Source organism: Leptodactylus fuscus, chromosome 5 (assembly GCF_031893055.1).
Source record: "Leptodactylus fuscus isolate aLepFus1 chromosome 5, aLepFus1.hap2, whole genome shotgun sequence".
NCBI lineage: Eukaryota > Metazoa > Chordata > Amphibia > Anura > Leptodactylidae > Leptodactylus > Leptodactylus fuscus.
In genome coordinates this window covers 126,547,061-126,573,681 of record NC_134269.1, presented here as the reverse complement: position 1 = coordinate 126,573,681, position 26,621 = coordinate 126,547,061, and the positions used below count along the sequence as shown (strand labels likewise).

Sequence of the window (26,621 nt, the reverse complement as noted above, 5' to 3'; positions counted from 1 at the left end):
TGCATGGTCATGTGATATACAGTCCATGGCCATGTGACATATGGTCTATGGTCAAGTCTTTCAAGGTAATTGGTCACTCTTCCTTTTGCTTGGAAGTATGGCCTAATGTCCCGTCAACAAGAATCATCACACTACCTGCAGTTTACTCTCACCAGCACTCAACACATAAACTGAATATTCCAAAAGACAAATGAAAGATGAGAAGAGGTTGCCAACAAGTTTTGTAACAGTAATATAAGAATAAAAAAATCCATTAAAAGTGTCATGGCCTAAAAGACAAAATGCAATATTTAATTGTGGTACAACTCCAACATTGTGGTATAGAAACCTCAATTTTGAATATCCTACTAGGGAAATTCATACTATTAAAGGACGAGGACAAAGCTAGAGGGGTGTGGGTGGAGCATGTGCCGTAGGTGGTCAATGCCAAAGATGACACCAGATCATCCAAGATCTTCATCAATATGCAAGAGTGGAGAACAGTTAGAATATGTGTCTTTGAAGGAAGCAACAATATGTCAGCCTTAACCCATTCACCTGCTAGCATGTGATGTATCAGAGTTCTTCATAGTTCTGGTGCATATCTGGAATTCAGAGCACCTGAACAGAAATCACACCCAGCACATAGTAAATGAGATGGGCTGAGACATCCCTACCTTAAACCAGGGGTCAGAAACTTATGGCATCTTTTCCAAGGCTGGACCTCAGGCATATTTACATGGCAGAGGGCTCTCTCTGCTGTAGGTAGCAATCTCGCTCACATAGACCATGGAAACACAGTCTGAGGGTAAGAAGCACTACAGGGTAAAGTGTGAGTTATCCTAGGGTCTAAGCCTGAGCTAGCCTTGTCAGAGGACAGCAATTATTTTATGTATATTGAATACACTGATATAAGTGCAAAAGTACAGTATAATAAAGCAGGTGAACAAAAGTGGGTGTCCATTCACTTTAACAAAGCTGGACAGAAGTGTATCAATTTATTAAAAAAAAATAAAAATGGGCAGGATCATCCCCCGCCCCCCACAAAGCAGAACTACAGCAAGCCTTCATTCATCCAAAATTCAAACCTATCACCAGGGAAGGTTCCAATTGAAATATAAGTTTAATAAACTAATGAACTGGTTGCGATTATGGTATGCATTTCATGTCAATTGCAGTTGTTTGATGAGACACTAAGTGCTTTATCTTTAATGCCCTGTAAAATATTGGGATGTCATGCAAAAAAGATTGCCAACGCCTGACCTAAGTTATGACTGCTTTGCTCCCTGCTTTGCCCACTGTCTTTAAAAGCAGTGAAAAGCATCATAGTGGTGAATCTTTGCTGCTAATATTGGTTGAAAAGCAAATATGCAACACAGTTATGCCACCTTTCTGGTGTAAGCCTAAAGTAATAGCTTGTGTTCTGTGCACACCATGTACTGCTGCATTAGCCCTTTGTCAGATCTGCAAAAACAGTAGGTGCAATACATAGCATTTACATACTATAGAAGCCCCTGTAATCATTTTAGACTGACACACAGCATTATGTAGCACTTTTTTTATGACATTTTTATTTTTCCTGCTTATTTCAGTTGTATTGCAAACACAGCTTTTTCCCAGTCATGTCATTTTTCCCTTGCTTATTTCTAAACATAGCATGCTCCAAATATGCCAATTTACTAACTTCTTGCCCTAAGTTTGTTTATTGGGTTTGAAAAATGCCTGACAAAATTTAATTCAGCAAAGTAAAAAACACCACCAAGAATGGCTTGTGAAAAATGCTATGTCTTTAAAAAAAACAAAAAAAAAACAAAAAACAAGACCTTAGCAGAATGAGAACATATAATCTAAGATTATATCGTTATGTAAATAATACTCATTGCACAGTAAAGTCATCTTAAACAATGCAGTTTTAACACTCAGCATTCCTTTTCAAAATGATAGTATTAAACTCACAAAGACATTTTTTTATTTTTTTTTAAGTTTGTGAGCCACATATATGGATCACATTGTACATTTGTTTTCTCCTATCAGTATGTCTTTGTAGAATGGGAGGAAATCCCATTCTACGCAGATGGGGAGAACATACAAACACCTTGCAGATGTTGTTCGTGGCGGGATTCGAACCCAGGACTCCAGCACTGGAAGGCTACAGTGCTAACCACTGAGCCACCATGTTACCCCCACAAAGACATAATCCTACGAAATATTAGACTTTCAATTCTGCAGTGATAAATATATACACAAAAAATGCAAAGGCTTAATATAGAGTGAAAATCCAACAAAATCTAATAGAAAACATTGTCCAAAAAGACAGGATCACTATAAAATTTGTATATTTATTGACATAGTATAAAACCACAAAAGTTTTTAATAAATATGATAACAATATTGATAAGGCAGACAATGGTACTAATATAGACCAGAGAGTGGGAGGCACAGGTATATAACGAGCAGTGCTGCACCTCCCATGAGGCGACCTGAAGCGACCGCTTCAGGCGGCGCTATGCCAGGGCCACGGGGAGGGCGGCATTTTTGCTGACCTAAGCCAGCTCAGGACAAGCTGTCCTGGACTGGCTTAGGGTCACCGTCACTGAGCGGTGGATTGGGAAGGTCGCTGGAGCAGTGCTGCACCAGCGGCCGCCCCTCATGCTCAGGCAGAGAGCAGGTCCTCTCTTTTTTTTTTTTTTTTTTTTTTTTTTGTGGATTGTGAGCCCTACATAGAGCTCACAATGTACATTTTTCCCTATCAGTATGTCTTGGGAATGTGGGAGGAAATCCATGCAAACACAGGGAGAACATACAAACTCCTTGCAGATGGTTTTTTGCCCTTGGTGGGATTTGAACACCAGGACTCCAGCGCTGCAAGGCTGCAGTGCTAACCACTGAGCCACCGTATGGCCCCCAGAGCAGGTCCTCTCTGTGCTTGCTCTCTGCCTGCTAAAGACGATCGCTCTGCTCGGCCCTGCCCCCTCCACTCGGCCCACCCGTCCCCTTCTGCTCAGCTCCGCCTCTCGGCTCCGCCCCCTCCTCCGCAGGGGGGGGGGGCGGCTTTCTGGCGTCTGCTTCAGGTGGCAGAAAGCCATGGTTCAACCCTGATAACGAGTCAAAAATACATGTCCCATGCCTGGTTGAAAAGGCGAAACTAGAGGAGAAAACTCTCCAGAAAAATGAATAATAACAAGTGCTAATAAATAACATTAGTCATAACCAACATAGTGGACAATATAACTGACAATATACAGTTTTGAATACACAATGTGAAAAGCAGAAAAGAACCAGGCATAAGGTTGTGATACAGCAGATAATGACAATGACAGTAGCGTGCCTATCCACAATACTGGGGCGCCCACTGAGCCACCGTGTTACAACCACAAAGACATAATCTTAAGAAATATAAGACTTCCAATTCTGCAGTTTATTCGGTCAGTATTATTTTAATGTAAAGTGTATACTGTACCTTCCAAATATATTTCAATAGTACTAAACATACGGAGTTCAGCTCTTTTCCTTGGGGCACTTTTACTTTGCACTGTTACCATTTCTCATTTTAGTTCTCTCTGATGTGTCAATATTCTTTGCAGCTCTGTTGAAGACATCGGAGCCAGTTTTCACTTTGCCCAAAGGAATTCAACAAACATCTAGGGGTTTGTAGATGTCAAATTTCAGTTCTTCAATATGTCATGAACTTTGATGTTTAATGTTACTTTTTGTAGGGCAATATACCAGACAATACCAGACAGTATAACACTACATGATATACGTTCTATATTCAATGTATAAAAGCGAGAGATGTCAAGAATAAGCCACTATCAGATAAACAGATATTCTATTAAAGCATTTTATAATGTTCAGTTGTATTTAATGAGTAATCTGCTTGAGGAAAGCAAAGTAACTTGTTAAAATACATTTATTATGAAGATACAATCTATCCTTTCAAGAGAAGTGACTGAAAATAAGACTTGAGAACTGGCAGAACATTACATATGCAATAGCCAGAGATGGATTTTAACCCCTTAAGGACACAGCCCAAAAGTATGTTAAGGACCAGGCCTGTTTTTTCAAAATTGACATGTGTCACTTTAAATGGCAATAACTTTGAGACGCTTTAACTTACGCAAGTGATTTTGAGAATGTTTTCTCGTAACACATTATACTTCATGTTAGTGGTAAACACTAATCAATATTTTTGTATTTACTTATTAAAAAAATAGGAAATTTGATGGAAATTTGGAAAAAATTGCAATTTTCAAAATGTGAAATTCTCTGCTTTTCAGGCAGATAGTTATACCACCCAAATACATGAATAAATATTATCTCCCATATCTCTGCTTTATATCGGCATCATCTTTTGATTGTATTTTAATTTATTTTGAACGTTACAAGGCTTACAAGTGTAACAGCGATTTTCCAGATTTACAAGAAATGTAACTTTGTTTGTTTTGTTTGTTTGTTTTACACACTTTATTTATTTATTTATTTTTTTAAACTTTTTTACATTTGTGCTGTAAGCACACTAGAACCTGCGATCAGAGAGGATCACTGGTTCTATACTAACTATAGACTTGCAATACACGTGTATTGCAGTCTATAGAGGAAGCTAGCTATGCAGATGCATAGACTAGCTTCCACTCGTCCTGGCATCCAAGGGGTTAACCCTCCCCCCGTCGGAGCTCGCTCCGATGGGGGGAGGGATTAAGGAGCAGCGTGTAGCTGTAAATTACAGCTCACACAGACTCCTGATGCTGCCGGCACCATGCTTTATAGCCCGGCCAAACCCCTAGGGTGCCATGATCACTATGGATCATGGCACCTTAAGGGTTAAACAGCGGGGGTCGGTGCAATCACCGTCCCCGCTGCTACAGGGGAAGCCTGGCTGTCAGATACAGCCGGCCTCCCGTGGAGATCGCACGGGCTCTGCTTCTGAGCCCGTGCAATCTCAATCACGTACAGGTACGTGGGAATGCGGGAACTAACCACATTCCCTGACGTACAGGTACATGATTTAGCGTTAAGGGGTTAAAGGGGTTGTCCTGAACTGTGATATTAAGCTTCACTTCCTATTCTCAGGCTAGTGATATCACATCCATTGATCAGTCATTCTGCAGTTCAGTCCCTTTCAAACGAATGGATTTAAAGAGGCTCTATCATTGGGAAAAGTCATTTTTAACTAAACATATACTTGCATAACCTTTAGAAAGGCTATCCCACACATACCTTTTGTATGTTAATCCCCTCAGTAGTTTTTGAATGAGCCAGTTTTTATTCACATGCTAATTAGCCTTCAGCATGCACTCCGGAAATCTCATCGAGCACTGTCTGCTATGTGTACAGCACAGGCTACTGATGGCTAATCTCCCTGCACTCACACACAGCAGAGAGGGGCATGCTCACTGACACTTCCTGTGCTCGCTGGAGGCTAATTAGCATATGAATAAAAATGGAGTTATTCAAAAACTACTGGGGGGATTTACATACAAAAGGTATGTGTGTAATAGCCGTTCTAAAGGCTATGCAAGTATCTGCTTGGTTAAAAATGACTTTTCCCAATGATAGAGCCCCTTTAAGCATTTAAATCACCTTTGTAATGTAAGGTACTCTGGAAACTTCACAAAGCATGCTTGTTTCTCACGAGGGATTGGCAATGCAAGATTGTCTGATTAACAACCCAGCAGCTAACAATCCTTGCCATATGCCAGGGCTTTTTGTAGTCTCCAGTAGCATAACATAGACATGGTTTTGAAACTGTTACCCAATTGACTGCTATGAGCGTGAAATGCAACCTTTATGAAAATACAGACATAGGCACTTTAAGATAATGCATAAGAAGCTATCTATAGGCAGGCCCTATACACCTTCAAAAGCTGTTATTCAAAGGCTTGTTTTGACCAATATCTACAGATACACCCCTTTCTTTGATGGAATGTGGTTAAATGTTGTCCAGGAAAAACATTTTTCTCTGCTGAGGTTGGGGAGGTGAAAAATATATATAAAAAAACCTACTCACCTGTTCACGATGCTCCTGTGTCTCCCACCACTGACTGATTATGCAGTGATCTGGGGACTTTCCAGTGGAAGCCACAACCACATGTGACCACTGAGGCCAATCAGCAGCTTCAGTGCTCTAAGGAAAGGACACGGGTCGTCACTTGCAGATCTGTGACATCCTGGTTCCTGAGACAGCTGATTAGCCTCAGTGGTCACATATGGATTTTGGTCAGAAAAAGCATTCGGACAGCGGCCTGGGACACCGGAGCACAGGGAACAGGTGAATTTTTTCACCTTCCCTGGCGTCTTGCCACAGTACTAATATGTTTTGGAAAACCCCTTTAAGGATTCCAGTTTCTCATGAAACTTTTTTTTTTTTTTCTTTAATGTAGATTGTGAGCCCCACACAGAGCTCACAATGTACATTTTTTCCCCTATCAGTATGTCTTTTTGGAATATGGGATTGAAATCCATGCAAACATGGGGAGAACATACAAACTCCTTGCAGATGGTTTTTTATCCTTGGCGGGAATTGAACACCAGGACTCCAGGGCTACAGTGCCAACCACTGAGCCACCGTGTGGCCCCCTCATGAAACTTATTTTATATGATACATTGTGACATGCTAACAAAATTCTTACAAATTTACAAGATAAATATTCTTCAATGAAAAGTAGCAAAGACTTTGAATTTGCCTCCATCTACAGTATATAATAATAATAATAATAATAATAATAATAATAATAATAATAATATTCTAGGTTATATTATTTTGAATAGAGGATTGTTTTATTGAATTCTGGTTTTCTGTACATTTTACAGTATTCCAAGTAAGACTGGATTCACAGTTGCATTGGAGTCTCTGTAGGATAATCCAACATAGAATCAGCTTAAAATTGGTGGAGAGAAAATTCTTACTAGGACATTATAGTCTGTGTAACCTCTTTTTAAGCAGACAGGTTCTCCATCTTTTGGGCCCTCATGCATACCTGAAGAATGGAAACCTGAATGCTAGTGCAAACCTAGCATACTCAAAGAAAACTGGAAAAACCGGCAACTCTCCGAAGGAAAATTCTATAAAAATTAACTTTTAATAAATCATATTAAGATATTACAAAAAGTGAAAAAAACAAAAACAAGAAAAAAACCCATAAACAAACGCCAATGCATTTCGGAACATAGTTCCTTTTTCAAGGCATACAACACAATGAATGACTCCACTTTTTATACTATAGGATTCCCCCACATACATCACTTCCGATTTATCAATGTGTAGCAGGTGATTTCCCCTGCCCTTAACACTTTCTAACTTCCCAAGGATGAGCGGAAAAAGAAACCTAAAAGGACATATATACATATACAAGAATATCATTATTATCCACAATGTACATCCTATTAATATTATAAATGTGAAAGTTTGTGGGTTTGTGAGTTTGGATGTTCGGATGTTTGTTCCTCAATCACGCAAAACCCGCTCGACCGATTTGGCTGAAATTTTCCACAAACATAGCTAATACACCCGATTGCGCAATAGGCTACTTTTCGTCACAATACCGCACATACGTTTGTGCCAGGACCCCCACAAAACCCAAACTCACACCACCATCTCTGCAATCTCACACACTTTGGACCATAGCAAGCCACAAAATTCATATTGCCCTCTACAGCCTCGCCCCTAACCCCACACAATCTCATATACATATACTTTACCACTTTGCCCCTCACCTTAACGATACTCCAGGAGGCTCTCTTTAACGCCCCGGAGCAGCCATATTTGCCGACCCCCACCACTCTGACAATCCGCGACACCGCCCACCCATGTCAATACCCCTAGGCGGTCTAATAAATGCAAAAAAAAAAAGTTTAAAAAAAGTAAAAAAAAAAATAAAAACAAATAAATAGGATTAAAAATTCAAATCACCTCCCTTTCCCTAGAACACATATAAAAATAGTTAAAAACTGTGAAACACATACATGTTAGGTATCCCTGTGTCCGAAATTGCCCGCTCTACAAAGCTATACAAATATTTTTCCTGTTCGGTAAACGCCGTAGCGGGAAAAATGGTCAAAAGTGCCAAACCGCCGTTTTTTCACTGTTTTGATTCTGATAAAAATTTGAATAAAAAGTGATCAAAGCAATAACATTTCCCGAAAATGGTAGAACTACAAAGTACACCCGGTCCCTCAAAAAAAGACGCCCTATACATCCCCGTACACGCACGTACAAAAAAGTTACGGCTGTTGGAATATAGCGACTTTTCAAAAAAAAATTTTTAACACAGTTTTGGATTTTTTTTAAGGGGTCAAAATGTAAATAAAACCATATAAATTTGGTATCCCCGGCATCATAACGAAACACAGAATACAGGGAACATGTCATTTTGGTTGTACAGTGAACGTCGTAAAACCAAAGCCTGTAAGAAAGTCGCAGAAATGCATTTTTTCTTCAAATCCACCCCATTCAGAATTTTTTCCTTGCTTCCCAGTACAATATATAGAATAAATAATGGTGGCATCATAAAGAAAAATTTGTCCCGCAATAACTAAGACCTCATATGGCTCTGGGAGCAGAGAAATAAAAAAAGTTATGGGGTTTAGAAGGAGGTGAGTCAAAAACAAAAAACGAAAATCCAAAAATGCCATCGGCGGGAAAGGGTTAACTTCAAATACTTCTGTCCCGAAGTCACTATGTAAAGTTTCTCACAACACCGTATAGCAGCTCAAATACAAATTACATTTAACACAAAAGTCTCACGTATTCTCTGAATTACAGCAACAACAAGATACAAAGTTACATTTCATATCCCATACCTTATACACAGTACGAAAACCTTACCCACGGCTGTATATACCCACTTCTACAATCACCGCAGACGAAGTCGCGGGTACCAGCTAGTCTGTACTATATTTCAGTGATCCATTTCTTATGACAAATCAAGATTCACACTTATTTGCGTTATTTCTTACTTCCCTTCCTCCTCCTTTCTATATTTATTTTCAATTATTCCATGTCTTTAGAAAAGAAGCAGGATTAGAGGCGTGTGATGACCCTATTCACACAATCTGTATCGAGTCTACACAGTCTGAAACCTGAAGTTTGTCCAGGAAAAGTCACGTGACTACTATAAGCCAGTGAGAGTATAACTCCTCCCCTTCCATTCATAAAATTCCTACAAATCCTCATTGACTCCTTTTCCTTGGTTACGTGACCAAAAAGACACCAATCACATTCAAGCAAAAAAGCTCTTCTTCGTCCAAGACACAAGCCATGCTACCCTCTACACTTAAACTCGAGCATAAATACAGGTAAGTATAACACTAAATGATGTGTTATTATAATAGATATAACTATTCTATGATGTAATTAGTGTTATGCCCATATCCAACTCTCATATGATAACCTTTTTTTTCAGCATCATTTAGTAAAAAGACGAATAGATGTATGTCAGGTCAGATTTTATATTCATACCTATTGGAGATCTGCTGTTAAATTTAAGAATCCAATATGCCTCTTTTTTAAGAAGTAATTTTCTCCAATCTCTTCCTCGGATTGGTTTATCTATTTTTTCCACACCATAAAAATCAGTTACACAGAATGTGGAAACGATGGTGAAGTACAGGTGTTACTGCGCGAGAAGAAGCCGTAACTGTCTCTTCTCCAACAAGGTTTTTAAAATTTTTACAAAACATAAATACACATGAGAGGAGGGTCGGGAGGGGAAAAAGGGTGGAAGGGGAGTAGGTGTATACAGTTGCCAATATTGTATGAGATTAAATTAAAAGTAGACCAAATCAAATCAGATCACATTAAACAAAGGGAATCAAATCAGCGACAGTCACTCATGTCCTGGGTCACTCATGTCATGGGTCACCCCTACCTGGGTCAGCGGAGGTGTGCAGAAAGTTCAATCAGGGGGACCAGGTCTTAAGGTACTTGTCTCGTTTATGCAAGCACAAACCTGTTAGCTCTTCAAACCTGCAAATTTCATAAATTTTTGCAAACCATTCAGGTTTAGTAGGGGGACCCGATTGCAACCATATGAGGTGGTATTAGTAATTTAGCTGCTGAACGCATATGAGTTACAAGGTCGCCTCTGGAGGGCCGCAGGTATTGGTCAGGTAGACCGAGAGATATCTATCCATTTTAATCAGTGATAAGATTTTTACATACTAACCATCTCTAAATTGTATTTATTATTCCTTTAAGAAAATAGTTAAATAGCTAGTTTTCTTTAGTACAGTAGTGGTTTTGTTCTACTATTAAGAAAACCCTATCTTAAACAAGAAACTCAGTAGACTATTTCCTGCTGCCTAAACCCTGCTTCTCATACATTCCTCTTGTGAATATAATTTATTGGTTGTAAGGTCTGAAAGAGCCAGTATAGATTTTCCAACCTCTCAAGCCCATGGGACTGTATGACACTGCTGAGCATGGTAATGGAGTCTTGATGTACTGAACCTGCTCAGATTATGTCTGCTGCTATACAAGCATGGCTCAACATCAACTAGGGCTTTGAATATAAGAAACAGGTAACACCAAAGGTGTTGAAAAGCATGTGATATGCAATGTTGTGTATGTACTGCTAAAAAATGTTCTCTTCTTAAAGTATCTATCTATCTATCTATCTATCTATCTATCTATCTATCTATCTATCTAATTCTCTGTCTATCTATTTATCTAGAACTAGAGAGAGAGAAAGAGATTTATAACAGAAAAATCCTGTTGATCTGCATTTTTTGTTGAAGATTTTTCTGTGGCTTTTTGAATCAAAGCAAGTGTTTACATTTCTCCCTTTTGCTGAATATACTTTGGTTCAAAAAACCTCAGCAAAATCTGCAGCAAAAAATGTGCTGCTCTGCAATGTGTGGCCTCAGCCTAAGGGTGCATTCACACTGAGTAAACGCTAGCTGATTTTGTAGAGTAAAATTACACTTGTAAATTTTGCTATCCCATTGACTTCAATGACATTTTACAGGCGTATTTTTACAGGCGTATTTTTTACAGGCGTATTTTTTACAGGCGTATTTTTACACTTGTAAAAAAATATCATTGAAGTCAATGGGATAGCAAAATTTACAAGTGTAATTTTACTCTACAAAATAAGCTAGCGTTTACTCAGTGTGAATGCACCCTAAAACAGTTTCAAAGATGGATGTTTCCTTAGCATGGAAGTATATTAGGGTACCTCAAGAAGGGTATGACAACACCAAGCAGATGATCGACTAGTGTGGCCCCTACACAAAGGGATGTTTTCATTTCACTCTTTGTGTGTCAAATAGCAAAATGCCAAGATTGTGTCAAAACTAAAATTCTGTATCCCTGTTCTGTACTAAAGAAACAAATTGTATGCATATCATTTCCCTTCACAAAGAGAGGTATTCTTCAATAGAAGTTGTGAGCAATCTCTACTTCTGTATTAAGGCTTCAGTATTATGGCACATAGCCCTTTTTCTGTTGGACGCATAAGGATTCCAACAAGAAGCATCATCATAGGTTTCCATATTGAAGTTTACTTTTGTGGGGGCCATATTGCCACTTCATGAAACCTAATGTGCATGAACCCTAAGGCTGGATTCACACAGCAATTTTTGGACCGGATTTTGACATGGAGGCTGCCTCAGAATCCAGTCCAAAAAAATGGCTAGCTGCGACTTGATGCTGGTGTAGTGAATGTGGATGCTGTGACGGATTCTGTCGTTGAATACGTGGCAAATTCCGCCTGTCGTTGTTTTTAGTGAGAAGCAGAGATTGAAGCATTCTGATCTATCTTGCCGTGGAATCCACATCTGATCCAGCCAGAGACCAAGGCAGAATACACTGAGCTGTTTAGGCTTATCCATCTGAGCCTGATCGGCAGGTGAAAACCGGAAGGGCAGAGATGAAAGGGGAATTGGAGGCTGAATTCTGCATCAAATCCCTTTACCATTTCCGCTGTGTGAACATAGCCTTAGGCTAAAACCTCATGTAGCGAGCTACAGCAAAAAAAAAATAAAAAATATTGAGATCCATAACCTTTTGTTTTATTCAATTAAATTCATGAATTTGAGAAAACTCATATTTGCTGACCTGTTCTCATTAACATATCTTTCTAAAAAATACACATCACAATATGCACATCAAAAAATCAGAAATACTGCACCATGCTAAAATATTGACAGGAACTCTAATGGCTTTAGTGTCTTTCATTGCAATGTACTTCCACAATCCATGTGCCCTGAAATATGGAAAATAGAATTTATCACAGAAAATGACTGCCAAAGACCTTTAAACAGAATAATAAATCAAAAAAGGCTCAAAGTTGGATTTGGAACTAAATAATTTGACATTTATCTTGAAAACACAAATTATTATTCTTCGAATAAAACCAGCCTTGTTGTTCCGCTAAACAAGCCATATACTGTATATAGGTCACCTAAAATGGTCTAAATGATCCAACAGTGTTTAGCAGCTTTTGTGACTCTAATATCCCTATCGGCAATTCATCAGTGATCCCCTCTGTGTCTGCCAGCACAAATTCAGCAAAACAAAATAATTCCAGATGTTTCTGGTCTAAAACAATATTTTGTCATTGCGTGTGCCATTTTTGGTCAGTGTATTGAATAAACTTAAAATTCTGTTCTTTATCCCAATCTTCTGGATATATATCCGCATTGCTCTAAAAGCGCAATATTATAGATTTTTGATGTGACAAGTTAACACTGACCTGTAATATTTTATTGGATTTTTTTTTAATCCTGTAATTCTTTTTTTAGGTCAAAAACATTTTTGATCAGATTTTACTTTGTCTATAATGATGAATTGAAAAGTCTACATTCAAAGCTTCCTGTGTGTTTTTGTAGACCTGTTTTTTGTCAGTATAGGTTTGTTTGTTTTTTTTCCAAACAAACATACTATGGGTATCATATTTTTCTGCCATTTTTTCTTTAGACTTCTCTTAAATTTCCTATAGAGAATGGATGGACTGGTAGCATGTACTGTATACTTGGTCACTGTTCCATTCAAACAGCTTACAAATCATCTCTATTCTCTTAGTTGGTGGAAGTCCAGTGTGGAAACCTCCAGGCAGTAATCGGGCTCTTATTATTCATCCTATGGGCAGATATCCTTTAAGGCTCTATGCACACAAATGTGTGCTTTGTCATTGTGCCAGTAGTGATTTCATGACTTTCACACTGACCCTTTATATTCTAACAGTTCCATAAATATACCTGTGTATTATCACAGGTCCATTATAGCACCATAAGCCCTAGGCAAAACTGAGGCCTATACCTGTCCGTTTTTCAGCCTAGCCTCACTGAAGATAGCTAATGGGTTAAATATGGGCAGGAAAGGGCAGCAGGTGGATATCATGCCATTTCACCCCTTACCTGGTATATACATTCATTTGTGTGAATGTTACCTAACAGTGAGACAGGCTGATGTACTCCCCAGGTGTTTTAAGTAGTTAACTTAGCGTTTACTCCATTTAAACTTTAGTAGTAAATAAAGTTGTGAATTTTTATTAGCCCCTTGTTTTGTGACCTACCCTCACTTTATTTGTTGTTCTTTGTGCACAGGGCATAATATTAATTTAGTGGTTTAATTTTTGTCATCAATGTCTGACAGATCACAATACCTCTCCAACAAGTTCACCTATTCAGTTGTAGGCCCTGAAGTGAGGGGGGTTCTGACACTCAAATATCTCCTTAAGGCTGAGCCCCCACGGTGCAGAAACGCAGCTTCTTTTATAGCAGATTTTGTTGCGTTTTTTGAGCCAAACTCAGGAGTGAATTGAGCAAAAGGGAGAAGTTTAAGAACTTCCTTTATATTCTCTGTTCCCTCTGTAACCATTTTTGGCTTTGGCTCAAAAAGCCACAACAAAATCTGCAACAAAAGCAGCTGCGTTTCCACAATGTGGGGCCTCAGCCTAAGGGTGCCTTCACACGGAGTTACGCTCCGTGCATCTTGTCCATTTTCCACATGTAAAAATACACGTGTAAAATGTAATAAGCCATTGAGTTCAATGGATTACGCACGTATTTTTGCGCGCGTATTTTTGTGGACGTAAAATTATGCGCACAAAAATACACTCTCAAAAATATGCGCGTAAGTCATTGAACTCAATGGCTCACTACATTTTACACGTGTATTTTTACACGTGTAAAATGGACAAAATGCATGGAGTGTAACTCGGTGTGAAGGCACCCTTAGGCTCTAAATACTCTGGAGGCACAACATAAGCAAACCCTAGAAAATTTCACCCTTATCACCCTGATTATGATGAGCCATGAGATCAGGTCTCTCCTTGAGCACAACCAACACTGACTCAGCGACAACGGGGTCAGCAATGCGTCTATGAATGGGGCAATATGGAAGGCCATCTCTTAACTCATGCTATTCAGGAATCACAATTGGCTTTGCACGTTATGTTCATCATAAAGCCCTCCGGTTGGGTCACCTACCTTACCACAGACATAGCCTTGACCCTCCTAGACTATTTTGAACCCTTTTATAATTTTCCCCCATCTCATACCTTGAACCAGAAATCTGATCCTCCGCTTTGTCTCTCAATACATTACTGATACTTGAGTCTTGCCTTCCCTCGAGGCGGATGCCACAGCCCAACTGGATGCTCCTTTCTCCAAACAGAAATAGAACTAGACATTAATGGTCTCCCCGGGTAATAGCTCAGGCTCAGATGGATACATGGCACAATTGTATAAAGCCCTACAAATGGAATTATCCCTTTTTATACTAAAAGTCTTTAAAAAAGTCTCCTTCGTCACACCCTTCCCCTTCTCCTTCCTTCATACCCATGTCACAGTTTTGACTAAAAAGTTACAATGGAATCAGTCAAGGATGCCCTCTTTTCCCGATCCTACATGCCCTAGTAATGGAGCATCTCCTAGTTGTCATCCGGTGTAAACTGGGGACCTATACTTCAATATCTCGACATTTGTGAACATCGTCCTGCTCTTCATCACCCAACAATTAACAATGCTCCCCTCCTTTCTCCCTGTGAAATTGTCACGTATACTTTCTTCAGTATCTATAAAATTAACTTAAAAGTATGGCACTCAACATCTCTTGTCGATTCTTTAGTTCCCTTGCTCCATTCTGCCTTCCTTTTCACCTGGTCAACTTCCTCCCATTCTTACGTTCCCTCTAGTCTGACCTCATCTGGATCAGCAATGCAGGGTTATAGGTTGAGCATGACGGATCCATGTATTCACCCAACATCATGTACCATGTAACTTTGCTGTAGAAGTAAAGTATAATGACCTTACAGTATTTTTTTTTTAATTACTTTTCTTGTTATTGTAACTGATAGCACGCCACTTTCCACAAGAAAATGGAGAGAGCCTGTTTAAGAATCTTTACGCCACAAACCAAATTAGTTTTATCTTTACACTGGATTAAGTCTTACAATACCTCAATAATTTATGCTCATAATGGTGTAATTGTGCTAATAACACAATGCAGCGGGGATATAGTCAATCAGCCTTCCATGAAACTCCGGCAGATAAATTTAAACCACAGAAAATTTAAATTAATGAGAAGCATTAACAATGTTGTAAAGGAGAAGAATTGTTTCTACACCTCACCACTCATTTCCTATGCTTGCCATGCACAATTATTTATGTAAAGCCACTATCCAGTTTTTATAAACTTAAGGCTGCATATCTGAAATTTAAAAACATATTATTCTCCAATATACATATATTCTTAAATAAAACACTTGAAAAAAGGTCTAAATAACTTTAAATGACTACAAGGTCCCCGTTACCTATTATCTTAAATTATATAATTTCTATCCAACACCAAAAAATGCAGATTAAAATGTTCCAAAAAATTTAAAATACAATGTGTGTTCCTGGATCTGACATTTTTTTGTGTTTCTCCTGCCAATACACATGGAATCCTGAGAATTAGAGAACTATTTTGGATGGGGTTGTCCTTTAATTATACATATATTGTTGCAGGTTCACGTATGCTAATAACAGTCTTTTTCTATGAAGCTCAGGGCGACTGTAACACAAAACTATATCAGTACATGAGCAAGATGGATCCCATAAATGAATAATTAAAAGTAAAGCAGCTACACAGGTCAACTTTGAATGAACTAACTAGGCAACCAGAGAATGATGTAGTGTGAGCAGAGTTATCATTTTATAAGTAGACGTGCTCCTTCCCTCGCACAAGCCGTTCAAATAGGCACAGTCAGTCACATAGAATGAAATTATTGCAACGTCACATATTTCCCAGCTAGTAAATGTCTCATCATCCGATTAGTTGCCAGTTGGATATGTGCTCTCCTTGACACATGGTTAAAACTTGTGCAAGCAGAAACTGACAACCAAGCATCAACATAGAAATAAAAAAAAATAATAGCTTGTATGAATTTCATTTAAAAAATATATCCCATGCACCATATTATGTATGGTACAATAGGGCAATTTGATTTAAACAAACTTGCTTTTTTTTTATTAGTATTGCAATTTAGAAATTTGTCTGATCTGTGCTATTCTCATTTTCTCCATACATACAATGGTCACAATTTAATATTGCACTGAAACTGAACACTACAATTTCATAATGCCTCTTTATAGAGGCTGTCAACTCAAAATCAAAATTCTTAACTTTCCAAAAGTTTAGGTTTTTAATGAAGCCAATACCTCTGTGATTTGTCTACTGTGAACTAAAATGGCTGCTATGACATGCAATATGGAGATAAAATACAAGAAGAGGGCCACGAGGTCTGTGTGACATAGGCAGGCTTCTGGCATCACCTGACTACCATGAGTGGTAAGTGGAGAGATTATAGTATTGCTGGTGGGAAAACATAATCAACATTGCAATAGGATACAAAAATGGTAGGAGGAGCATTAGTGGAGCAAAGTTTATAACTGTAGCAATATCTCAGATACTTGAAAGAGATACCGTTTTAACACCCACCACTACAGATATCAAGAATATGACTTGTGAGCAGCGCCCGGCATGTAAACAATACTGGGACAGTATTACATGCTCCACAGTGGCCCCCAAACAGTATTATATGCTCTGCAGTGGCCCCCACATAGTATTATATTGCCCACAGTGACCCCACACAGTATTATATGCTCACATTGGCCCACACACAGTATTATATGCTTTGCAGTGCCCCCCACACACTATTATATAGCCCACAGTAGCCCCAACAAAGTATTAAATAATCCATAGAGGTCCCCACACAATATTATATGATCCTAAGAGCCCCCTCCCCTCCCAGAGTATAATAAGTAAAGGCTCAGGAAAAGTGATTAAAAATAGACACTTATATGCACCTTACCTCACCTCTCTAGGACACTCTCAATACGTCCATGTGTCTTTCTCTTCTTTCTTGCTCCTCTTCTGCCCGTGACTGAGGTCCTGCTCTCCTGCAGTCAAGTGGGTTGGGATGACATCATTACGCTACACGCTTCAGGCGACTGCTGGGGCCCAATCACAGGCCCCAACAGTGAGGTTTGACCTCAGTCACCATCCAGAAGAGCACCGGAGAGGATGCTGAGCTCAGGACTGGTGAGCATATTTTGTCGCCTCCGCTGGGCTGGCACCTAACTGATTGGAGCCTAGCCTGATTTGGCTGAGAACAGATGGTGTTTTTTTAAGTAGAGGAGACAGAGGTAGAAAACATGACTATTGGTGGTGGAGGAAATAGTTGCAGGGAGTGTAATACTGGTAGTTGTGCTGGTAAAGACACGTAGGGGAAGTGTAAGTCTTTTGAGGAGACCACCAAATGTCTCAGCAGCAGGGACAAATGTAGCATCAGTGACAATTATGTCATCCCTTTTGTGTATATCAGGCAGCAAACATTTATGGTTAGGCAATGAGGAACAAGAATAACTTCTAAATCTTAATCACTCTTTGAAGATAGTCTAGTTTTTTTCAGCTGGCAGGCTAGGTATACTGTCTGTATGCCAGAATTTTTTCTCAAATTCTATAATTGTCTTTCCTTGGTGCTATGTGCACTTCCATAAAGGGATAATTTTTTTGGCTTTTTTATAAACTCAATTTTATATCACCTTTAAATTAGCTTGTATTCTCAGTGTGCCAACGTTTTTTCTTGAAACTCTATAAATTATCAGTTCACCAATGCTATCTAGTGGCATTTTCTCCCATACACAGATAACTGGAAGGATAGTCCAGGTTTTTTTCTGGCTCCAAAGTACTGTTGTCACGGTCATGGATTCCTTTAAATTTCAGGAGACATTCTATTTTTTTTTTCAGTTGGCTGGACATGCACCATGAGATTGTGCTAGAAATTTGTCTTGAAACTCTGTAATTATCAACCCTTGGTGCTACGTCTGCTCCCAAATGTATATGTGTATTAAAAACCTTAGGCAAGCAATTTCCCCCAAACACGCTAATTTTTGGATAATTTAAAATGTTAAAATGTATGAAAACAAGCGGCCACACAGTGTACAGTTAAACTAGCTGTGTGTATCCAATGCTTGCCATCTGTTTTCAGACAAATATACATGTCTCTGTCACAATGACATAATTTTGACTAGGTTTCGAGAAGTATAAATCAGTTAAGTATAGTGCTAGGAGCCATGACAGTGTCATTAAATTTAAGCTCTAGTTCGTGACCAGCTTATTCAATCCAACACAAATCTCTGGACCAAACCACCTAAACCCCACACACAGAAATATTCAAAGGTTTGCCCACTTGCTTATTAACTTAGGGGAAAGTTTAGGCTTTCTCTATTCAAACACCAATTTAACTAATAAGAGCACATGTTGGTCAGACAACAGTTTTAGGAAGAATGTGGGACAGTAGACCCAAAGAAAAAATGGACCAACTTGCGCTCACAGGGATAAAGCAGAAAGCGAATGACACGTACATGCAAACCACGTCTCTTTTTTAACAGATACAGAGCACAACACATTTTGGGGAGAACTTCCCCTTTATCAAATGCACAATGTTAACCACCAGCCTGGTTTACTCTAGAGACCGTTTCCTTGTGAGGCAACAGTTTTAGGCTAAGGCTACACATAACAAAAGGCAAATAAATAAAATCTCATTCACTTTGCGGCAACTGTAAAATGCAGAGGTTTTTTTTTTCTTCTGCCTTTCTACATCAAACAAAAACATTGTGTTTCTGCAACATGTGGCCTCAGATTCACTCTGGCTTTCTGCAGAATTTTATCATGTGCATACCATACAATTTTTTACGCTTCTAATCAGACATAGTCAAAGGTAGAATAAAAATCAAAGAGGATATGCCAAATGTACTATTGATTTGTCTGTTTGAGCAATAAACCTCTTTTTTCTATGACTCGTCATTATGGCATTCTTCTATTTTATCTCCTATAAGATAGAAATAAATTGACAACTGAGTATTACTTGTTTAAAAAGTAAGTCCTTAGACAGTTTTATACTGTCCAGCCATCTCTGAAAGTCTAGAAACACATCCTGCTGATAAGAGGATGGTAATACGTAGTTATCAATTTCGGGGCAGGCTCCAGATTTTGGTGGGCCTAAGGGCGACAGAGTCTCAGTGGGCCTCTTGTCAGGTATACTGAGAAAGACTGTCAATTAAATCTCTTGAGTGCTGTGATTCATAAAGATCATATACTCTGTACTCTATATGCACAGACAAGACTGTCTTGTTTTTAACATTGCACTGAATAGTGGAGGATTCATCTGTCATTCTGTCAGAACAACAAACTGAAAAGTGTGAACTTAGCCTTACTTGTACAAGTGGTTGGATGCATACATCAGTTCAGTTATCATACATATAAAACATTATTTGTAGTCTCAATGTACTTTTTAACAAACCTTTAATGCAAAATAAAATACAATTTAAGGTTCTTTTTCCATCCACATTGTGGATTCTGTTATAAATGCAAACCAGAACATTTATGCAAAACCTTCTTGATTTGCATGGGGTCTGTTGAGGTTTATCAATTATCAATGCTTTTACACTGGACATTTATTGTAATGACTCATACTACAAGTTCCTGGACAGAAGAAATGCACAGTGGACTGATTTATAAACATAAGCAAATTAACTGCTTATCTATCACTTATCTGCTGACCACTCATATACCAGCTGTCACAGAAGCACTATATATCACTTCGAGAAGACATCAGCTACAGAGGGGTCAGAGGTGTGACAGATGGCAGAAAATTAGAGACTGACACCAGTCAATTTAGTCATACAACTTCAAGGGGGAGAGGGAATAGACCTATTTACTAAAACAGAAATATCTTCTTTAAGACTGAGACCCCACGTTGTGGATATGTAGCTTTTTTTTTGTTGTTGCAGATTTTGGTGTGGTTTTTTGAGCAAGACAAGAATGGCTACAAAAGCAATGGGAAGCTCTACTGAAGCTCTTTTAAGTCTCCCTTCTGCTCAATCCACTCCTGGCTTTGGCTAAAAAAAAAAATGCAGCAAAATCTGCAACAAAAAAAAAGCTGTGTTTCCACAATGTAGGGCTTCAGCCTTAAAGAGTTGTCCCACAACACACATTTGCCCAAATTGCTAATAGTTAGTACAAACTTAGACAGTCTGAAGATGCACCAGTTTTATCACAGTGGCTAATACTGATTATACCACCACTTAGTTGGCTTACTTTGTATCAGAATTGTAAACCAAAATTTTTGCACAATTTTGTTGCATTTACGCTAGCAGTATGAACATGGCTAAGGGAATTGAAGCACTACTTCACTACAAGCTTGAGGAAGGAAATGAGTTTCTTAGGTGAGTCATAAGACAGAAAGAGAAATGTTTTCTGTCTTTTAAGTAGTACATGTTGAAATATGAGCTTCTCTAAAAACATGATTTTGTTGATGTTAAATGAACACAGTGACATTCTCACTTTCTTATTTGTGTCTATGTGCAGTCACCCTAGAAATAGTATGAAAGTATATATACTAGCAGGATGGCCCGGCTTCACACGGGTATATTTAATTTTTCTGTTTGTGTAGCATGAGATACACATGTGATCATATGTATCTCAGTTTGGATATTGTTGAAAAACCTGTGATTGGTTGTTATGGCTACCTGGAGTAAAGCAGTGTGTATGTGACCTTGTGTAACACTGTCATCAACAGCGTCCTGCCTCTGTAAAGCTGACTTACAGCAGTGAAGAAAAAATGACTGGTTTATTATGGAAACCTGGAGTAAAGCTCTGATGTGTGATGGTGTGTGTTGAGCTGTGTAACTAATCCCCTGATGTGTGATAGTGTGTGCTGAGCTATGTATCTAATCCTCCTATGTGTGATAGTGTGTGCTGAGCTGTGTATCTAATCATCTGACGTGTGATACTGTGTGCTGGGGTGTATATCTAATCCTCCAATGTGTGATAGTGTGCGCTGAGCTGTGTATCTAATTCCCTGATGTGTGATGGTGTATGCTGACCTATGTATCTAATCCTCTGATACGTGATACTGTGTGCTGAGCTGTGTATTAAATCCTCTGATGTGTGATAGCTTGTGATGAGCTGTATATCTAATCCTTTGATGTGTGTATCTTAGTTTGAATATCAGTGTTGGATATTGGATATCAGTTATGGAAATCTATGGAAACCTGGAGTAAGACAGTGTGCATGTGGAGTGACCGTTTGTATGGCAGTTGGAATATGAGTGAAAGACTTGCGAGTTTGTATTGGCTAATGCAGGTCATTGTTTTAGGAATACTGTATCTCAGGAACGGTACGTCCGAGAGATTTGAGGCCCAGTCTAAAGCCTTCCCGGACACCTGATGTGCCTGTGTGTCAAATTTGGTGAAGATCGGTCCAGTTGTTTTGTCAAGCATAGAGGACAGACACACACACACACATATATATATATATATATATATATATATATATATATATATATATATATATATATATATATGAGATCAGATATATAAAAAAAATTTTATAAGAAAACCTCCAGTACATATTTTTTGCTTATATCCCTGCTCTTTCTAGATGCCCAGTGAGTGGTTCTACTCAGTGCCCACTCATGCAAAGATAGTTGTCAGTCACTACGTAGGACCACTGACTGGAGTTTTAAGCCTAGAAAGAGCAGGGCTTTAAATGAATAAAGGAGCTATACTAATTATACAAAAATATAAATCTGCTCAGCTCCTCCTGATCTATACATGCTGCCTGCAGACTGCACTGCGTTTTCATTGTGATGAGATGACTTTATAGACACATCTGTATATGCCTAGGGGGGAGAGATATGTGGTGTGTGCTGATCCCTGCCCACCATTCAGGCACAGAGCATGAAAACTAAATTATGCATAAGCTACTAAAGAAACACTATTTTGCGGCATGCTTTTATGCTCAATGGTATTGAAATTTCCTTAGCATGTTTTATACAGCATTTTGCAACCTATTACAGTTCATGAGCCAATCCTTTTATATTCAGTGATTTTTTTTCTGTCTGTAGACTCTTAGTCTCTTTCTCTATTATCATTTTCTTTCTTTTTTTCCTTCATATTGCTCAGACTGCTATTACAACTTTGCCTGACAACTGGAGAATTTGTTACCCAGAGATTTTTGGCCTCAGCCCAACCTCTATAGCGACACTAATAAATTTAGTTAACAGGTCAAACCTTAATTAGATCTGACCCAAACCAAGAACCAAACTGCAGACTCAAAAATTAGTTCAGACCCAACTAGACCCCCTATAGTAAATCAATCCCAGAAATTTAATCACAACCTCAGACCAATACATCCTTAATACAACAGAATACTACTTTAGCAGCTTCAGCAAACAGATGAAAAATTATGTGCACTAACTTCTCTGGATATTTTTTATGAGAAATTATGAACGCCTTTTCCTTAACTAAACCAATGTCCAATTTCTAAATGAAGTATTTAACCCCTTAAAGGCTCAAACCCTGTTTTTCAAATCTGACAAGTTTCACTTCATTTGAGAATGAGAACAAGGCGTTAAAGAAGAAAATGAATTCAATAAAGAAAAACAGTCAATGTCTAAGCCCTCGTTCACATCAGCGTTTGGATTCCTTCCGGGGGAGTCCACATGAGGACCCCCCCCAAACAGAATACCAAACGTAAGTGCAAGCGCTGGTGCAGTAAAAGCACATGGACCCCATAGACTATAATGGGATCTGTGTTCTTGCCGCGCGCTGCCCTCATGAATTATGGGGACAGGAAAGGAAATGGTGAACTACTTTCCTGTCCACAAGATCCCTGTGGAGATCTGGGAGTAAGCACATGGACCCCATTATAGTCTATGGGGTCCGTGTGCTTTTACTGCACCAGTGCTTGCACTTGCGTTTGGTATTACGTTGGGGGGGGGGGGTCCTCATGCGGACTCCCCATAATAGAATCCAAACACTGATGTGTACAAGGGGTAAAAGGGACGATTGACCTACAGAGTTCCAAGCCTACAAAGAGCCATGATGCTTGGCATGCCCATGTCATAGCTGTGGCCCCATCACAGGCTTCAGCAGTGATCCCGTATGATGTCACAGGAGAGAAATTGTAGCAGGCTAACAAATTAAGGATTTAAAGGGACACTAAACCCTGAAAAACAAGGATAAAAAAGTGGTGTGATAGTTCATAAACTGCTCTGAGCAGACATCTTTCAGACACAGAGTGGGCAGACAGTGCCAGTACCATCTGGAGACTGTCTACAAGCACTAGCATGACATCACAGAAAGTGTGGCTAGCTAGCTATCTATGTCAGCACCCTGAAAGAAAAATCTAACAAAGTGGCACAATTACAGAGAAAGGAGGGAGGAATTTATTTAGGTGCATTTTTCTTAAGTGGTGTCTGTAACAACTAGTCATGTCATGTTACCCAGCTTTCCAGGGATTCTGAAGGACATGTCTGGCAGTTTATTGAGCAAATACAGAGCTGGGATGGGGGAACCATTTAGGTATATTTAGTACTCACTAGTTCCTATTACAGCAATGTCTGCAAGATGTGGCACAATTATGGAGAGAGATCTGAGATTTGTTTTGCTATAGTATTCAATATTTCTTACAACAGCTCTACGTTCTACTTTACCCAACTTTCCATCAGGGAGATTTGTGTTATATTGTATGACTTCATTATTTATTCAGCATTATTTATTCCCTATTACAGTATTACTTGATACACTACCCAGCTTTCTTGAGGCCCTGTAAAGCAAATATGGCATGGTATACCATACTATTTAGTACATATGTTTTTTTACTCAGCTTTCCAAAGCTCCTGAAAGGTAAGCATAAATAATATTACAAGAATATAGGAATGACGGTAATTATCGAAGCATACATAGATATATTTGCCATTCAGAAGTTTGGGAGAGTTGGATGACTTTCCTTTCTCTGTGGAGTTGTACTGTTATATTGTTGTCATTGTGAGTTGAGTGAGGTATAGTTAACTGGTGCCCCTGTGTGTATGTTACTGCTGGCACTAGTGATACCTTTTACTCACATCTATTTCGTGCTATCAGCTACTTGGAGGATTCCTCCCAACACAAGGGCCACACTAGCAGTAGATAAGTGTATATCCTAAACCATACCTCCCAACCGTCCCGATTTCCGCAGGACATTCACGATTTGGGTGACATGTCCCGCGGTCCCGGTTGGAGGGAGGTATGTCCCGATTTCAACTCAGATCTGCGTCCAGAGGACGCAGATCTGAGTTGAACACATATGCGGCTGAAGCAAGGAGCTGACACAGGTCAGCTCCTCGCTTCGCCGCTGCGCGTCTCTCTCGCTGACACATATGTGGCTGAAGTGAGGAGCTGACCTGTGTCAGCTCCTCGCTTCGCCGCCGGCTACTGGCTTGTAGACACGATGTGATGATCGCGTCTACAAGCCAGTAGCCGGCGGCAGCGGCGAAGCGAGGAGCTGACACAGGTCAGCTCCTCGCTTCAGCCGCATGTGTGTCAGCGAGAGAGGCGCGCAGTGGCGAAGCGAGGAGCTGACCTGTGTCAGCTCCTTGCTTCAGCCGCATATGTGTCAGCGAGAGAGGCGCACAGAGAGCAGTGAGGGAGCGGAGGAGAAGGTAAGTGTAATGTGGAGGTGGAATGTGAAACTGGGGGCAGATGAAGGAGAGGACGGCATGACACTGGGGGCAGAGATGGAGAGGACGGCATGACACTGGGGGCAGAGATGGAGAGGACGGCATGACACTGGGGGCAGAGATGTGGGGACATGAATCTGGGGGCAGAGATGGAGAGGACATGAATCTGGGGGCAGAGATGGAGAGGACATGAATCTGGGGGCAGAGATGGAGAGGACATGAATCTGGGGGCAGAGATGGAGAGGACATGAATCTGGGGGCAGAGATGGAGAGGACATGAATCTGGGGGCAGAGATGTGGAGACATGAATCTGGGGGCAGAGATGTGGAGACATGAATCTGGGGGCAGAGATGGGGGACATGAATCTGGGGGCAGAGATGGAGGGACATGAATCTGGGGGCAGAGATGGAGGGGACATGAATCTGGGGGCAGAGATGGAGAGGACATGAAACTGGGGGCAGAGATGGAGAGGACATGAAACTGGGGGCAGAGATGGAAGGGGGACATGAAACTGGGGGCAGATGAAGGGTGTATATGAAACTGGGGGAGAGATAGAGGGGGGACATATAATTTACGGGTGACTGTAGGAGGATTATACTGTGTGCGGGCACATGAAAAATTAACAAGTGGGCGGAGTCAACACAAAAGTGGGTGGGGCTAAATGTGCCGTGGCGCGCTACGCGTGCCGCACATTTTGTCCCTCTTTCGGTTCTTCAAATGTTGGGAGGTATGCCTAAACCCTGCCATCACCTCCTCATCTCTATGACTCACATCCACTAGCATTGGAGGGGGAGAGGGAAGGCTGCTGCAATAGAGAAGAATACGCAGCTTTTCTCGTTTATTTTTCATGCTTTGCAATTATGATATAAGACAAAAGAAGAACAAGAAAAATCAGTAGAGAAGTGTCATATAGGGAATTATTTATTCTCTATTTGCTTGGATTCTAGCTTTAGTGGGCCTTTAACAGCAAGTGCCATCAGACTCATGATCACACTAAATGTCTTGAAACCCCTTTGAGAAACATAATTGTGATGTAACATCTGAACAACACTTTCAATAACAGTTTTTAATCACAAAATTTAAGGACCCAGTTGTTCACTTACAATGCAAAGAAAAGTTGCTTGCAATGACAAATACTATCTCCAATATAGCTATGAATACTTTGTGGTCAGTGAAAGTTAGTACTACTTTAGATGTGTTAGTTGTTGCTGTGTCACTTGGTTGGATATATCACTAGATTAACAAATTTTGTGTGTCACTAGATTAACATATTTTCAAAACAACAAGGTGATATGGCAGATGCATCTATAAGCAACCATCCATTGGCTGTGATGTGAGCAGGAGCCTGCTTAGGGCTTAGCTAGCATGTCACAATCATGGATTAACTTGGCTTCATAAGAACTTGGAGTCCTTATCCAAATTCATACTAGAGCAAGGGTACACACATCTAGGCAATCTAAGTCCATTTAAGATGGACTATGCAAGCCATATTACAGATGTTAGAATGTGTCTACATTAAGGTTTTGTTAAAGAGGACCTTCCACCTCCTCGGGCACATGTGGTGTATTACACTGCTAGAAAGCCGACAGTATGCTGAATTCAGCGCATTGGCTTTCCTATTCTGTGCCCCCAGTGAAGAGCTATCGGTGC

The 26,621-nt window shown here is 39.7% G+C and overlaps 1 protein-coding gene across 1 annotated transcript in view; it reads right to left on the bottom strand.

Moving 5' to 3' along the window:
• Positions 1-26,621, bottom strand: part of GRM8 (glutamate metabotropic receptor 8) — a 744,367-nt gene that overhangs the window by 452,649 nt on the left and 265,097 nt on the right. The gene's annotated exons all lie outside the window — the stretch shown is intronic.